The sequence below is a fragment of the Pelophylax lessonae genome (assembly GCF_965119305.1).
Source record: "Pelophylax lessonae genome assembly, chromosome: 3".
NCBI lineage: Eukaryota > Metazoa > Chordata > Amphibia > Anura > Ranidae > Pelophylax > Pelophylax lessonae.
Window position 1 is genome coordinate 485203596 of NC_138770.1, and position 18778 is coordinate 485222373.

Consider the following 18778-nt stretch of genomic DNA (forward strand, 5'->3'; position numbering starts at 1 on the left):
TTTTTTTTTTTAACATACAAAATCCAAACAAAAAAAAAAATAGAAAAATATAAAGCAACAGTATTAATGTAGCCAGATACCCGGGAAGAACATGCAAAGACATTATATAATAGTTTAACCAAAAACAAAAAATGTACTTTCAAAAAGGGAAAGAGAAAAAAAAAAAGGGAAAAGAGAAAAAGAAAAAGCAGAATTCAAAATTCAGCCTGAGGCGGTTGAGGTAGCAGCCCTCATATTGAGATAGTTCTTTGCCATGAGGTGCCATGTTGAACATCCAGTGACCAGTATGAGAGAGTGAGAATGATAACACCAAATTTAACACACCTGATCCCCATTCACACCTGAGACCTTGTAACACTAACGAGTCACCGGGGAGGGAAAATGGCTAATTGGGCCCAATTTAAACATTTTCACTTAGGGGTGTACTCACTTTTGTTACAAGCGGTGTAGACATTAATGGCTGTGTGTTGAGTTATTTTGAGGGGACAGCAAATTTACACCATTAGACAAGCTGTACACTCACTACTTTACATTGTAGCAAAGTAATTTCTTCAGTGTTGTCACATGAAAATATATAATAAAGTATTTTCAAAATTTGAGGGGGGTACTCACTTTTGTGAGATACTGTGTTGGCCAAGTAATGGACGCCACCAGCAGCCCAAAGTGAAGGATCGGGAATAGAAAAAAAATTCTAGCAGTGTGCGGTTTATCCATAATGGAGTATCTGGGGAGTACCATATGGAATGGTTCCCTATCTGAGGGGTGACATGGGTCCATGGTCTGAATACTGTTTTCATGGAGGTCGTAAGAGGGTGTGGGGCCTGCAGGACCGCAGAATGTGTACCTGAAATGAACCAGTTGTGAGCTATAAAATAAAATAAATTTGCACCCGCTTGTCCACTCTGAGTCCAGGGTCTCAGAAGCAAAGACATCAAATTAGGATATATGCAACCGGTCAAAATTACGATGCTTGAATACCAATGCCAGAAGCCTGGCTAACAAGATGGGAGAGCTGGAGCTACTGATGTTTGAGGAGTACTTAGATTTTGTGGGGATAACAGAGACTTGGTTTGACAACTCTCATGACTGGATGGCGACCATTCAGGGGTATTCCCTTTATCACAGAGATAGAGCAGGTAAAAAAGGGGGAGGGGTATGTCTGTATATTAAGAACAGTGTACAGGTAAATATGAGGGATGATATTAATAATGGAGCTATGGACGAGGCAGAATCCCTATGGGTAGAACTTCAAAGGGAAGGCCAGAGGGAGGAGGGGGAGGCAGACCTCCCTTTACAGATAGGATTGGCAGCAAGGATGGGAAATGTCATTATAATGGGGGACTTTATCCAGATATTGACTGGGCAGAAGGAACCGCGCATTCAGCCAAGGCTTGGCAGTTCCTAAATGTTTTGCAGGACAATTTCATGGGTCAGATGGTGAACGCACCGACAAGAAACAATGCGGTACTTGACCTACTGATTACCAACAATACAGACCTGCTCACGGATATAGAAATACGGGACAACTTAGGAAACAGTGACCATAGGTCAATTAGTTTCAGTATTAATTATATTAATAATAAAAACACAAGGGCAATATAAGAACACTGAATTTCAAAAGAGCCAATTTCCCAAAACTGCGCTCTCTGCTAGAAAATATCAAATGGGATAGAACCCTGGGAAGAAAGACCACTGAGGAAAAATGGGAGTGCTTCAAGAGCATACTTAACAAAGGGATTGACCAGTGCATTCCAAAGGGAAATACATTTAAAAGAGCAAAACTAAACCCTGGGTGGCTAAACTCCAACATAAAAATGCATAATAATGCTAAAGGAAAGGCCTTCAAAAAATACAAGGCTGAGGTGTCATTGGCAGTATTCAATCATTACTGTACTAGTGTAATAAGAAATGTAAAGACGAAATCAGGGCGGCTAAAATAGAACACGAGAGACATATAGCGGAAGAGAGTAAAAAGAACCCCAAAAAATTCTTTAAGTATATAAAAAGTAAGAAAGCGAGGCCAGAACACATTGGCCCCATAAAAGACGTTAAGGGAGTTTTGGCCACAGAGGACAGGGAAAAGGCGGTGTTAAGTAATTTCTTCTCTTCAGTCTTCACAAAAGAATTGGGGGGCTAGACTAACCCAGCTTGTAAGACCAAACTAAACAACACACCTCAGGAAATACTGCCATGGCTAATAGAAGATAGACTTAGAACTAAACTAGATAGACTTCACATAAATAAATCACCGGGACCGGATGGCTTGCACCCGAGGGTTCTTAAGGAGCTCAGCCAGGTGATTGCCAGACCATTATTCTTGATCTTTAAGGATAGTTTACAGACAGGTATGGTGCCAGCTGATTGGAAAAAAGCCAACGTGGTACCAATATTTAAAAAGGAGCCGAGATATATCCCGGGTAACTATAGGCCGGTCAGCCAAACATCAGTAGTCTGCAAGATGTTCGAGGGGATGTTAAGGGACCACATACAAGACTTTAGTAATGAAAACGGTATTATTAGTAGTAATCAGCATGGATTCATGGAAAATCGTTCTTGCCAGACCAATCTATTAACCTTATATAATAAATTGAGCTGCTTCCTAGATAAAGGTAAGCCTGTGGATGTGGTGTATCTGGACTTTGCAAAGGCCTTTGACACCGTTCCCCACAAACGCTTACTGTTCAAACTAAGGAAGGTAGGTATGGACCATAAGGTGAGTACCTGGATAGAGAACTGGCTCCAGGGGAGGTTGCAAAGGGTGGTGATTAATGGGGAGTACTCAGATTGGGCGGGTGTGGAAAGCGGGGTCCCCCAGGGTTCTGTCCTGGGGCCAATCCTGTTTAATTTATTCATAAATGATCTAGAGGAGGGGATGTTGAGTAAAATCTTGGTATTTGCGGATGATGCTAAACTAAGCATGCCAATATCTTATGGGCAGGATGTGGAAACCTTACAAGCGGACCTGAACAAAATAATGGGGTGGGCAACTACATGGCAGATGAGGTTTAATGTTGAAAAATGTAAAGTAATGCACTTGGGTGCCAGAAACCAGAAAGCAAGCTACTGTCAGGACTCTGGAGGCGAGCCTGACGTGCAGAGGGTAGCCTCTAGCTCACCGAGGGATGGAGCACAGACGAGTCACCCAGGCAGTAGACGCAGGCTAACCCGAGGTGCGGAATCTAAGTGCCAACCGGTCTTCACCAGAGCCTCAGATGGTGAGGTTGGGTTTTGCTGCGTGTATAGCACCAGGTCGCGGTCCTTGGGTTGCCCTGCCAGGAGGTGAACAGGTCTGGTGGCAGATAAACAGACAAGGATAAGGCAAAAGAGTGGTCACAAACAAGCCGAGGTGAGGGACAAGCCAGGAGGTCAAACAGGAATCAAGCTGGATACAACAGGTTTCAGGTTCAGGAACACAGGAGAAGCTTCAGATCAGACAGCAAAGACACTGTGCTTCTGAGGTGCTTAAATAAGGCAGTCTATTGCCAATTAATGAAATTAGTCTGAGCTAGGTTAACCCTTAGGTGGCAGAATCATGACAGCACTTTAGTGTGCACAGGGAGCGTTCCTGACATTGTCCCCCCCCCCCTTAAGGGCAACCTCCAGGTGCCCAATAGGTTTCTCTTTTGTGGGTGACTGCGAAAGAAAGCCTGGATAAGTTCCATAGCGTGGATGTTTCGTTCAGGCTCCCAAGAGTTTTCTTCTGGACCATAACCCTTCCACTTGACAAGGTACTGTAACAGGTTTCCTCTCTTCCGGCAGTCCACAATAGCTTCTACTTCATATTCCACATCTCCATCAACGATTACAGGTTCGGGTGGCTCTGAACTCCTACCAGGGAAGGCATTGGGAACTGCAGGCTTTAACAAGGAGACGTGAAATACTGGGTGAATGCGGAGTGAATTGGGTAAAGATAATTCATAGGAAACTTCGTTAAGTTTCCTCTTGACCGGAAAGGGTCCAATAAACCTGGGAGCCAATTTCTTAGATGGACAGGCTAAACGGAGGTTAGTTGTAGACAACCAAACCTGGTCACCTGGTTGAAGAATCAATTCTCCCCTTCTTCTTCTATCAAAGATCTTCTTAGATGCCGTTTGTGCCTTAAGTATGGCTTCTTGCAGTAATTTGCTGTTGCGAGCAAAGAAATGAATAGTGTCCTGTACTGCAGGGACTCCAGAGTCAGAAGGGATATCGGGGAAGAAGGATGGGTGGAAGCCGTAGTTTGAGAAGAATGGAGATTGTCCAGTAACAGAATGTTTAGCATTATTATAGGCAAACTCTGCGAATGGCAGCAAGGCCACCCAATCGTCTTGAACAAAGGTGGTAAAACACCGAAGGTACTGTTCCAAGGTCTGGTTGGTCCTCTTGGTCTGCCCATTAGTCTGTGGGTGGTAAGCAGAAGACAAGGATAATTCAATCTTCAACAGACTGCATAATGCTTTCCAGAAGAGTGAGGTGAACTGCACCCCTCTGTCAGAGACAATATTTGCAGGTATCCCGTGAAGCCTAACAATCTCTTTTATGAAGACTTCTGCGGTTTCCTTGGCAGAGGGAGTACCCCTGAGGGGCAAAAAATGGGCCATTTTAGACAATTGATCCACAACAACAAAAATGGCAGAGCATCCCTTAGAAGGAGGAAGTTCCACAATAAAATCCATGGCGATCATCCTCCATGGTCTATCAGGAACTGGAAGTGGTCTAAGGAGACCCCATGACTTACTTCTCGCGGGCTTGGTTTGGGAACACACAGCACAGGAAGACACGTAGTCCCTACAACTTTTTTCCAGGTCAGGCCACCAGAATGTACGCTGCAGCAAGTCAAGAGTCTTACGGACTCCAAAGTGACCTGCCAAGGGATGGTCATGACAAGAACCCAGAACCGACATTCGGACATATTCTGGAACGAAGATCTTGTCCCCGAACCATAGCAAACCATCCTTAGGCACCAGAGAAATTTCAGGAAGACAGGGAATACTCACAGAAGCCTGTTTAATATGAGCTATCAGATTAGTTAATGGAAGAAGAAAGTTACCTTCAGACAGGATGGTGTCTGGTACAGGAATTTTCTTAGGGTCATCGAACATGCGGGAGAGTGCATCTGGTTTGACGTTCCGGGAACCAGGCCGGTAAGTAATATGAAAAGCGAACCTTGAAAAGAACAGAGCCCACCGTGCCTGGCGTGGTCTCAGCCGTTTAGCAGATCTCAAGTATTCAAGGTTCTTGTGGTCGGTGAAGATAAGGATGGGATGTGCTGCCCCTTCGAGTAAATATCGCCACTCCTCGAGTGCCACCTTGATGGCCAAAAGTTCACGATCGCCCACATCATAGTTTCTCTCCGCTGGAGAGAGTTTGCGGGACAAAAAAGCTACAGGGTGTACCAAGTCTTTAACTCCCTGTCTTTGGGAGATAACAGCCCCTACAGCCACTTCTGAGACATCTACCTCAAGGAGGTAAGGTAAGGTGGGATCAGGGTGTCTCAGGATGGGAGCAGTAGTAAACAGCTTTTTCAGGACTGAGAAGGCGGTCTGGGCTTCAGGGGACCAATGGAAGCGAATGTTCTGCTTGGTAAGCTGTGTGATAGGGAAGATGATGGTAGAGAACCCCTTAATGAATCTCCTGTAAAAATTTGCAAATCCAACAAAGCGCTGCACCCCCTTTTTGTCAGATGGAGCCGGCCAATCCAGGATAGCTGAAACTTTTTGAGGATCCATCCTAACTCCGGTGGATATGATCAGGCCCAAGAACTGGATGCTTTGCTGTTCAAATTCACATTTCTCTGCCTTAGCATAGAGTCCATGTTGGCGGAGGCGGCTGAGAACGTTCCTGACGTGCTCCCAATGCTGGTCCAGAGATGCAGAAAAGATTAAAATATCGTCTAAATAGACAATTACGAAGGTGTCAAGCCAGTCTCTGAAGATGTTGTTTACAAAATGCTGGAATGTAGCCGGGGCGTTGCAGAGACCAAAGGGCATCACCAGGTACTCGAAAATGCCCAAACCCGGTACGGAACGCCGTTTTCCACTCGTCCCCTTCGCGGATACGAACCAAATTGTAGGCCCCACGTAAGTCTAATTTGGTAAACAAGACAGCAGACCTTAATCTCTGAAAGAGTTCTGGAACCAAGGGGAGAGGATATCGGTTTTTAACCGTGACTTTATTCAACTCTCGGTAATCCACACAAGGACGGAGAGAGTGATCCTTTTTTTCTACAAAAAAGATTCCTGCTCCTGCTGGTGAAGTAGATGGACGGATGTAACCCTTCTTTAAGCTTTCGTCCACGTATTCCTTAAGAACCTCCAACTCCCGTTCGGATAGTGGGTAGATACGACCAAACGCAATCTCGGCCCCTGGAAGCAGCTCTATAGGGCAGTCATAAGGACGATGAGGGGGAAGGGTCTCAGCCCCACGTTTGCTGAAAACGTCTAGAAAATTATGATAAGCCTCAGGCACAACAGAGCATAAATCTGGATCAGATTCTAGGCACAGCAAGGTTCTGGAGGAGCTGAGAGAGTCAGGCAGGCAGGAATTCAAGCAGTAGGTAGACGGGAACTTGAGGACTCCAGAGGTCCAGTCGATTTGGGGGTTGTGTGCCTTCAACCAAGGTAGCCCCAAGATGACTGGAAACAAGAGGGACGCAATAGCGTCTAGGCTTATTAGTTCCTTATGGTCACAAGAGGAGATCATGAGGAGAGGAGAAGTCTCCTGGGTCACAGGTCCGGAACTGATGTGGGAACCATCAGCCAGGAAGATGGCAAGTCCTTGGGTCTTGGGTTGAAGTGGAATACCCCGTTGAACAGCGAATGACAGGTCGATAAAGCAACTACATGCTCCAGAGTCAATAATCACGATTACTGATATGCTACCTCCTGGAAGCTGAAACGAGACAGGGAAGGCTAGGTGAGAAGCACTGGAAGTGGATGCTGGACCACTGGATAGGGAGATGGAAAGGCACTTGCGTAGCTTTGCAGGGCAGGAGCGCACGTAGTGACCGGCTTCTCCACCGTACAGGCAGAGATTGTTCTGTCGCCGGCGATGCCTTTCTTCAGTAGACAGGGCAGGTCTCTTAACCCCAAGCTGCATGGGTTCCGGGACATCCCTAGCAAGGTTTGCAGGAGCAGAGCTGGTAGGAATCGGATTAAAGGAAGGGACGATTACCGGGGCCGCAAACCGCGGCATCATCCAGGCTTGACGAGGCTGCTGGGTGAAACGTTCTGCACGGCGTTCCCTGAGCCGGCGGTCTATCTGGATAGCCAGATTTATTAGAGTCTCTAGGGTGTCAGGAACCCCAACCCGGGCTAGCTCATCCTTCAGCCCTTCAGAGAGACCTAAACGAAACTGATACTGTAATGCAGCGTCATTCCACTGGGTGTCGGAACTCCAACGCCTAAAGTCTGTTACATAGTCTTCCACAGCTCTTTGACCCTGCTGAAGCGCATGCAGAGCAGCTTCAGCGATGGAGGTTCGCTGAGGGTCATCATACAGCTGAGCCATGGCACTGAAGAAAGACAATAAGTACTCTAGATGAGGACTGCGCTCTTCAATAATCCGATGAGCCCAAGACTGTGGTTCATCTAGGAGCAGGGAGATGACAAAGCCCACTTTGGTAGCCTCCAAAGAAAAAGTCAGAGGTTGCAGATAGAAATATAATTCACATGCGTTGCGAAACGCCCTGAACTTGCCTCTGTCCCCTGAGAACTTTTCGGGTGTAGGGACCCGGGGTTCAGGTGGCAACATCACTACTGTGGGACCTGGAGTAGGTTCTGCTGGTACCGAGGAAGAAGAATCTGCCCTCACAGGGGGGTTCCCATGTGCAGAGCGCATCCGTTCCTCCAGATGCATGTAGCCCTCCTGAAGTGTCTTTACGGCTTGAGATAAAGTTGTGAGATGCTGGCAGATCTCATCCAATGGTGAGGCCCCTCTTGCAGGCTGCGACATGGCTGTCTGATACTGTCAGGACTCTGGAGGCGAGCCTGACGTGCAGAGGGTAGCCTCTAGCTCACCGAGGGATGGAGCACAGACGAGTCACCCAGGCAGTAGACGCAGGCTAACCCGAGGTGCGGAATCTAAGTGCCAACCGGTCTTCACCAGAGCCTCAGATGGTGAGTTTGGATTTTGCTGCGTGTATAGCACCAGGTCGCGGTCCTCGGGGTTGCCCTGCCAGGAGTTGAACAGCTCCGGATCTGGTGGCAGATAAACAGACAAGGATAAGGCAAAAGAGTGGTCACAAACAAGCCGAGGTCAGGGCGGGCAGCAGACAAGCGAGGTGAGGGACAAGCTATGAGGTCAAACAGGAATCAAGCTGGATACAACAGGTTTCAGGTTCAGGAACACAGGAGCAGCTTCAGATCAGACAGCAAAGACACTGTGCTTCTGAAGTGCTTAAATAAGGCAGTCTATTGCCAATTAATGAAATTAGTCTGAGCTAGGTTAACCCTTAGGTGGCAGATTCATGACAGCACTTTAGTGTGCACAGGGAGCGTTCCTGACAGCTACTCATTAGGGGGGGAACCTCTGGGTGAGTCTAGGATGGAAAAGGACCTGGGGGTACTGGTAGACAACAGGCTTGGCAATGGGATGCAATGACAAGCCGCTGCAAGCAAAGCCAACAGAATACTGGGATGTATAAAAAAGGGGATTCACTCCAGAAATAAAGAGATTATTCTCCCACTCTACAAGACTCTGGTCCGTCCCCATCTGGAGTATGCTGTCCAGTTCTAGGCACCGGTCCTCAGGAAGGATGTGCTGGAACTGGAGAAAGTCCAGAGAAGGGCAACAAAAATAATTAGGGGAATGGAGGACATCAGCTATGAGGAAAGACTACAAGCACTGAACCTATTCTCTCTGGAGAAGAGACGATTGAGGGGGGATATGATATCAATGTACAAATACTGTACTGGCAACCCTAGCATATGGAAAAACCTATTCAGAGAAAGGGAATACAATAAGACACGTGGCCACTCACTAAAACTAGAGGAAAGGCGGTTTAACCTTAAAATATGCAGGGAGTTCTTCACTGTAAGAGCAGTAAGGGTGTGGAATTCTCTTCCGCAAGCAGTCATATAAGCAGGGAGCATTGATAGTTTCAAAAAACTATTAGATGGGCACCTTAAAGACCACAACATACAGGGGTATACAATGTACAGTTAACAGCAAACACACACACACATCATAGGTTGAACTGGATGGACTGATGTCTTTTTTCAACCTCACTAACTATGTAACAGTCAGATCCGAGGGGGACGAGAGCCCCAAAGGAAATTGATCACATGAGAATTGAAAAAATTGCAAAGCGCTTTTGGTATCCATACCAGATAGTGGCGCAAAAGATGCAACAGTGGGGACCAACTTCATTCTTAGTTTTTTCTGCCTATTGGGGACAGGGGTAAACTACTCCAGGCCTTCAATTTCATTGTAAAGAACTGTAGAAAAGGAGAAATATTAAGTGTACAGAAGTTCTGGATCCTGGGTGAAATGTGCACTCCTAGGTACTTGATTTTATCCATCCACCACAGAGGAAGCAACAGATCTGCTGCCCTATTGGCATCTGAATCTACTAAAAGGATGGGGAATTAGTCCCGGTTGACCTTTAACCCAGTCAGACTGGCAAACAGGGAGAGTAGCCCCAGTGTCGCAGGACTCCCAGAGGAAAAGTGGAAGGAAAATAATAAACATTGTCAGCATAAATGGTCGGCTTCTCCTCTATAGACCCTACCCAAACCCCTAACCCATTTTTCATTATACTAATCCTTGTATTTAAACCTGCCTTAGTTGAGAAGATTAAAAGTTCAAAACATGAGGGGTTCTAATGGTATAACCTCAACCTCGACTGGAAATACAAGTTCTCTAGCTATCATTGCGACACTTTTGCTTTATTTTGTATGCTACCTGGAATAAGTATGCAAACAAAGATTTATTGTTCACCTAAATACAGCTTTCAATGTTGTCCACATACAGTTTTAGGCTCTACAGTAATCCCCCGCTCCATCGCGGTTCAGTTTTTGCGGTCCCGGTAATTCGCGTTTTTTTTTTAATGTTATTTTACTATATAAATCATTAAAAATGAAATATTTTTGTGTTTTCCATAGCTCTTGCTATGTCTCTTAGTATCTTATATGTGTTTAAATGAGTTTCTATTGTTTTAAAAGTGTGTTTAAAGACCTTTAAATGCTTCTACACGTACAGTGACAGTAAAATAAACATGCCTACAATGCATTTTAATAGGGTTTTCCTATTTCGCGGAATTTCACTTTTCGCGGCTGGGTCCGGAACGTAACCCCCGCAATGGAGGGGGGTTTACTGTACTATACCTTCACCACCCCACAGAATATAGACTCAGATTCAGGTGGACTAGCATTGTCAATCACCCTTTTGAGATACTTTGATGCAGAAACTGCCTCCGAGTTGTTTTTTGTGTTTTGGAAGAAAAGCAGCTCAAAAATAAAAAAAAAAGGCTAATATACGTAAGTTGTAAATTAAACCACAAAAAGTCATTCAGGACTTCTGCTCGTTGCTCCTGAATCTATACTCTGAGATACTTTGGGATAGAAATAGCACAGTCAAAAAGTGTATGCTCCAAGTAGTGTAATATAATCATATTATATAGATTATATACAGGATATTACATAAAGTACTGTGTAAAAGCTTTCAGCAGGTGTGACAAAATGCTGTGAATAAGGAATGCTTTCAGGAATAGAAGTGTTATTAGTTTATTTTTATCAATTAACAAAATGGAAAGTAAAGGAAGAGAAGAGAAATCCAAATTTTTATTTGGTGTGATCATATTTTCCCTTCAAAACACATCGATTCTTCTAGGTGCACTTGCACACAACTTTTTAAGGAAGGCGGCAGGTAGGGGGCTCCAAATATCTTGAAGAATGCCACAGATCTTCTGTGGATGTAGGCTGCCTCAAATCCTTCTGTCCATGTAATCCCAAACAGACTCGATGTTGCGATCAGTGCTCTGTGTGGGCCAAACCATCACTTCCAGGACTCTTTTTTTTTTTTTTTTTTTTACACTGAAGGTAGTTCTTAATGACATTGGCTGTACGTTTGGGGTTGTTGACCTGCTGCAGAATACATTTGGGGCCAATCTCATGCCTCCCTGATGGTATGGAATTATGGATAAGTATCCGCCTGCATTTCCCAGCATTGAGGACACCATTGATCCTGACCAAATCTCCAACTCCATTTGCAGAAATGCAGCCCCAAGCTTGCAATGAACCTCCACCTTGCTTCATTGTTGCATGCAGACACTTATTTTTTTACCGCTCTCCAGCCCTTTGGCAAACTAACTATCGAACAGTATAGATGTACCTGGGTCCCATAGGTTTCACAGTTCTGTGCTGATGGCACTGCTAGACATCTGTCGATGTCAAAGGGAATTAAGCATGATGTGTCCTTGGCCAACCACTGCGTCTATGGTCCTCAATGTTGCCTGTTTCTTTGTGCTTCTTCAAAAAAAGCTTAAACAGCACATATTGAAACCCCAGTCTGCTTTGAAATGTTTGCCTGGGAATGACTTTGCCGATGCAGTATAACTAACTTGTGTCTTGTTGCTGTGCTCAGTCTTGCCATGGTGTATGACCTGTGACACAAAACTGTCTTCCACAACCTCACCTTAGTAGCAGAGTTTGTTCCTCACCCAGTTTTAAGCCGCCTACACTGCTGTTCAGTTAATGACTGTGTTTCAACCTACATATGAAATTGATGATCATTCGCTCTTGCTTGTGTAGCACCCTCCTAGTCAGGTGCTAGAATAAAAGCATTGTTTTTCTCCATCTGCTTATCAGGGGAGCTTGATCTGTTAGTTTTGCCTGTTGCATGTTCCAATGTGTGATTCAGTGGGTCTGAGGGAGTGTCCCCACTGTATCCAATAGGGGAGCCTGTTGGACAGTGGAGGAAACCCAGCCAGTGATGCATAGGCTTTTGTGAGTGCATCCTGGCAGTGCATCCTGGGATTGCTCATAAAAGTCAGGGGGACATGTGACAGGGTGTCTTTGGTGGGAAGCAGAGTCCCAGGATTAGGCTGACGGCTGTCTCTCCTCCTGCTGTCTGAAGAAAGTGGTCATAGGCAGTCGGCCTAGTGAACCAGGTGTGGAGCTGAGCTACAAACGATCCTGTAAAGCTGATAGTGGAGCTGCTGGCAGAACCTTCTGGGAAAAAGTGTTCATCAGTACCAGGAAGTTTACCAACGGGTCTGCCCAGGAAGGGGGACCACTCCAGTGAAGTAAGAGGATAAAGGGTCAGCTCACACAGTGTGTCAGAGTAAAGGGGGTGCCGAGTAAAACCCTGAAGAGTAGGTGAAAAGGGGGTGCCAAGCAGGGCCCTGAAGAGTGATTCACAGTACAGTTTGCTTAGTTTCTACTTCACTATAGTGGCAAAGTAAAGCAGCGGCCTTGCCGCATTCAGCTACAACCAGAGGTCCCAGAAATTGTGCATAGTACATTCAGTTGGGTCCCTTCATCCCTTCTATCCCAGTTCTCAAATAAAACAACAAAAATCAAATCCCCTGGACTGTTTTCTGACTGAGCCAAGCACTTAGAATACATTGAATTGTCAAGTTTTGTGGGTAACCCAGGGGAATCCATAACCAGCAGCTCCCATGGGAGTAGTGCTACATTTGGGGGCTCGTCTGAGATGTCGCCCTGGGCTGCTTCAGAGACTGTGTTCTAATGCTCAAGACAAGTGTGAGGCCTGCTCTACAGTAGATAGGGAGAGTGGGATGAAGAGAAAATTGCACATCAGTGGTTGCCTATGGCAACGGAAAGATTCCTATCAGAATTGCAATCTGTGCATTCAAGCATTGAAACGTTTCTGTCTACATCGCAAGCTGTTCACTCCTGTGATGTGCTGAAAGGCGGGAGAAATGCATCTTTTTGTGAATATGGACTTTGTCTGCTTAACAGTGAAAGGTGCAAGTATGGACGGAGAAAATGGCGGCCCAGGGCACGTGGATCGGTGTGCCGGGGGCCGTGTGTGCTAAGACTATACGGAAACATGTTGACTGTGCATATGATGACAGCGGGACATTCTTTCTATATAGTGGCAGTGTGGATATTGTGAAGAAATCTGTGGGACATTTTTCGGATAAAGTATGGTGGGCCTTGCTTGTACGTGTGCTGTAAAGAGAAATGTTGGCCGTGTATACGACAGTGGGACAATTCTCCAGACTAGCAAAGAGGGTCAGCTGGCTCAAAGGGATGGAGGCGCAGTTGGAGCCCTGTTAGAAGCAAGAGGAGTGGATGCGTGTAAGGTGAGAGGCAAGGTCCGCTTTGCAGTGACTTCCATGCCGGCTGAGTTGAGAGAGAGCGGCATTGGAGGGGTTTTTGTACCACGCAGGAAAGCGCACGCTGAAGAGTTCTGCCTAGCAGGAGGAGCCACCGCCAATAAGGAGATGAGGATGGAAACGCCGCTCACGTCCAGCCAATCAGGAGCGAGAAGGAAAGTCCATAAAATAATAAATCCAATATATGTGTTGCGCTAAATCATAAATCTGATACAATAAAACTAAACAACATAAACAATGTGAAAAACATCCATGTGATCCAAATAGATAAAGATATTGATTAATAAGCCCCTTCGGGTAAATCATAAACCAAGTCCACGTGTAAAAAAATATAAATAAATCAAGTCTACGTGTGGAAAAATGTGCTGTGATCAATAATTCCAAAACACCTCCGTGACTGAAGAAATCCACCACCAAAAATCACCCAGGGTCAGACGCAGCAGTCCCCTACAGGGGTAATATATGGCCAGGAAAGCTATGTATACAGGAGAGTCCAGGATCATATAACTCATACGTCCATACAGCAGGTGTAAAGGGTGACAAAAAACAGACAAAATCTAGTGCTCTCTGTTTTCAACTGATCAAGCAAACGTTTAATCCAAATTGAGGGTACTCAAAATACATTGAATGTAATCAGGCATAAGCAGACAACAGTGTATCCATACGAGAGGAGAGGGTATGATGTCCGCAGCACGGCTCCGCCCCCCTGTACGCGTTACGTCGGCGCTCAGGGCTCTGACTTCTTCAGCAAGGGGACCCATTGCTGTCATTGGGCAATCTTATCCGGTTGAGTTGGGGTTCGAGGGAGTCTCTCCTATGGTGGCTCTGCTCCCCGGCCCTACATCTGGGAAAATATTTTCTTCCCCTCTATTGGACTGTAATCACCATGGATGCCAGTCTGTCCGGATGGGGAGGTATCTTGGGAATGTGTTCGGCCCAAGGTGTCTGAGGTGGGAGGAGTCCAGGTTGCCGATCAACATCCTGGAAATTCGGGCGATCAGACTTTCTGTCTCAATAGACGGATCGTCTGCAGGAACGCCCTGTGCGGATACAATCGGACAATGCTACGGCTGTGGCATATGCCAATCATCAAGGGGGCACAAGAAGTGCCCTGGCGGCCCGGTAAGTGGCCAGCATCTTGAGGTGGGCAGAATAATATGTTCTGACCCTCTCTGCTGTGCACATTCTGGAAGTAGAGAATTGGCAAGCGGACTATCTCAGTCGACAGATGTTGGATCCGTAAGGATGGTCTCCTTACCCAGAGGTATTTCATCAACTGCATCTTCGGTGGGGAACCCCGGATCTTTACCTGCTGGCTTCCCATCTCAACAGGAAGGTGCAGAGGTTCATGTCGAGGTCTCGGTATCCTCTGGCTGACGCCGCAGACACTCTGGTGGCCCCTTGGGGTCAGTATCATCTGATTTACGCCTTTCCTCCAATACAACTTCTGTCGAGACTGCTACGCAGAATCGAGGTAGAAGGGATTCCAGTCATTCTGGTGGCACCAGACTGGCCTCGCCAATCTGGTAAGGCTGGTAGCAGACGTCCCTTGGAAACCTACTCTCAGGAAAGATCTTCTGTCTCAGTGACCAATCTTCCATCCTTCTTTACAGTCGCTGCCTTTACCGGCTTGCTATTGAAATCCAGGTGCTGAAAGACAGAGAGCTGTCGGAGTTGTTGATTCCTATGCTGTTGAAGGCTAGGAAATATACTTCTAGGAAGGTTTATCATCGAGTTTGGATGGCGTACACTACTTGGTATGCGTCGCAGGGGGTTTCTCCCTGCTCCTTTTCTGTGTCTCGCATGTTGGAGTTTCTACAATTGGGTGTAGATCAATGTTTGGCTCTGGGCACCATCAAGGGCCAGATTTCGACCTTGGCTATTTTTTTCCAAAGGCCGTTGACGGAAAAGTCCTTTTTTAACACTTTTGTGCAGGGAGTTCATCATCTGGCTCCTCCAGTGCGATCCCTGGTACCTCCGTGGGATCTCAATTTAGTTCTGTCGGTGCTTCAAAAGGCCTTCCTTTGGAAATATTCAAGAAATTCCTCTGCTCACTCTGTCGCAGAAGGTGGCTTTCTTAGTACCTATTACTTCCGCATGTCGGAGTTGACTGCGTTGTTCTGTTGGTCACTTTACTTGGTTATTCATAGGGACAAAATTGATTTTGCAACCATGTCAGGCATTCCTTCCTAAGGTTGTCTCAGTGTTTTATTTGAATGAAGACATTGTGCTACCGTCCCTATGTCCTAAGCCTACACATCCTAAGAAAATTGCCTTGCATTCTTTAGATGTGGTAAGGGCGATTCGGGTTTACCTGGCAGTGACTGAACCGATTAGTAAGTCAGATTCTTTGTTTGTTCTTAAGGATGAACCTAGTAAGGGGCAGGCCGCATCTGCTGCAACCATTTCCAAGTGGATCAGGTAGACGGTGGTGCAGGTCTACTCCATTAAGTGTGAGGTTCCTCCTTTCCCTGTTAAAGCGCATACTACGAGGGGCGCTTAGTGCCTCCGGGGTCTTCCGTCATCAGCCATCAGTGGTTCAGGTGTGCAAGGCAGCTACATGGTCGTCTGTACACACATTCACTAAATTTTAAAAGGTGGATGTACTTGCATCTTCAGATGGGGCATTTGGCCGCAAAATTTTGCAGGCTGTGGTTGCAGAGACTTCCGCTTCTTGAGGGTGAAAATTTGTCCTGGTGGTGAGCTCCAGTTGTTCCTAAGTTCAGCTCCTGTTGTACCTGGTTGGCTATGTTTAGCCTTGTTGGGAATTCTGTGTTTGCTGTGTTTTTTCGCACCCCTCATGTTGACACTGCTTTGGGATATCCCAATGGTCTGAAGACTTAAAGCTGTGTCTGTCAGTGAACGAAAGAGAAAACTCGATTTTTGTCTTACCGTAAAATCCTTTTCTCTGAGGTTCACTGACAGACACTGACCCGCCCCTCTGTTGGGGTTGAGTTCTTTGTTCTTCTGACACTGCTTGTTACAAACTGGAGTCCTACAGCAGGAAGTGATGGTATACCCTCTGGGACTGCCCCAGGGGCGTAACCAAAAAGCACTTAAGGGCGTACTTTCTACCCCTGAAGAGAGACCGTATAACACCAATGGTCTGAAGATTTGAAGCTGTGTAAGACAAAAATCTAGTTTTCTTCAGTGTTGTCACATGAAAAAAATATAATAAAATATTTATGTAGCACTGCCCTCTAGAGGACTGCTGAAGAATGACACTTTTGGATCCCTCTGGGTTGCTCGTAGCAACTGCTTGCAGAAATCTTAATACTTTAAGTTCTTGGCTCAGTCAATGATCAGTCTAGGGGTTGTTGTTTTATTTAGATTGGGGTGGGAGAAGGGATGAGTGGGAAACTCCAACTGTTAATTATTCACATTTCAGAGGACTTCTAACTTGAGAATGCGGCAAGACCGCTACTTCATCCTGCCACTTGAACGAAGCTGAGGTAAATGTTCCTATTTGTGCTTTCTCTGTACTAGCTGACACCCATCCACTGACTGCACTGCCTGGAGTGGTCCCCTTCCTGGGCAGACCCCTGGGCAAGATCCTCTGTACTCACGATACTGTTTTTCCAGAGTCTCGCAGTGCCCCAACTGCTCAGTCAGTTCTGGACCTCTGGGTTCAGCTTCACACTGTAGGTGCACCAAGCCGACCGCCTGTGACCTTCACCAACTGCTGCAGAAGAGTAGGCAGCCGCCACCCTCCTTCTGGGACTCTGCTTCCTGCTAAAGACCTCTACCTCATGTGCCCGTGGCTTTATATACTCTGCCCCACAATGCACTGAGACAACTGTCTGTGCCAATCCCTGGGGCTGTAACAACGCTTGTGTGTCATTGGCCAGGTTTCCTCCACTGTCCAACGTGCCTCCCCATTGGACACAGTGGGGACACTCCCTCAGACCATATGAATCACACACTGAGCAGACCTGACTCACAGATCCTGCTCTCTGTTAAGCAGAGAACAATATACATTTTTCCTGCTGCTCCTCTGAGAGGCAGACAGAGCCAAAACTATACTCTCTACCTAGCACCTGACTAGGTATGTAGAGGATGCTACATCTACAAAAATGTGAGGGTGTACGTACTTTTGTGAGATACTGTATAAACACATTTTTTGTTTATTTTTGAGTATTTACTATATTATACTATACTTATCGTAGTATATATATATATATATATATATATATATATATATATATATATATATATATATATATAAATTGTGTATATAATTATATTTTTATTATTTAAAGTGGTTCTAAAGGCAGTTTTTTTTTTTTTTTTTTAAGCTTTCTGCATTCTATGCAGCAAGGTAAAAACAATTTGCTGCAAAACAGGTAACTGCAGGAGGTCAATACCACAGGAGGCAGCAGGCTAATGACAGATCCTGGCAGTGTTATATAATGCTGCTGCCTACAATGCAGATGCCTGTGTGTACCTGCCAGAGACATCAACATTTATTTTCCCAAGCATCATAAACCATGCGTATGGTACTGTAGCATCCTGTGGTTCTGGCAATTTTCCAGAAAGGTCGGAAAATGTTTTCCCCATGTTTCTTATGGGTTGGGCAGCCCATTGAAATGAATGGGTTGCCCTACACACAGCACACAGTAGTGTGAACCAAAGCTTAGGGCCCATTCGCACTTGCCCCCACACACTAAATTCGAGCGGTTTAGTGAGTGAGCAGAAGTCCATTTTGGGCTGCAGTGACGTGGGTATCACAAAGCTCTCTTTTTTTATATCACTTTATTTAAAGTGTGCAAAGTGACACTTCATTCATGTCACCATATCAGCCCAGTGCGTTTCATTTGCTGTGTGGTGCAATCCAGTGAGGTGCAATATTATGAAGCATGTCTGCATTTTCTCACACCTCACTGCACCACACCTCCGGGCGGTGTTGCAGCGAGAAGGGGGCATATCGAAAACAGCTGCTTTCTATGTGCTATGTGTCCTAGCAGGGACTGGCATTCTTTCAGTGCAGAAAAACGCCAATCACTGCTCCAGTTTGAAGGCCCTTACCACTGAACTCTGCGCTGTTTGCAACATTCCACTGACCCTGACCTCTGTGTTACTACTCCCCTCCAAATTCTGGTTCACATACTACTGACCTCTGAACTATGTACTTCTCACACATGTGGTCTACATTTCTTATTCCTGACCTCTGAGTTATATAATACATACCCATGACCTCTAAACTGTGCATTACATAGTTGGTCAGGTTGAAAAAAGACACAAGTCCATCGGGTTCAACCAAAAAAAAACAGTATTGAAAACCCAACCATACAATCCCATATACACAATCCTACACCCGTTGTTGATCCAGAGGAAGGCGAAAATAAACCCCAGCAAAGCATGATCCAATTTGCTAAAGCAGGGGAAAAAAAATCCTTCCTGATCCCCCAAGAGGCAATCGGATATTCCCTGGATCAACTTTACCTAAAAAAAGTTTTAATACCCATTTATATTATGTACACCTAGGAAAGAATCCAG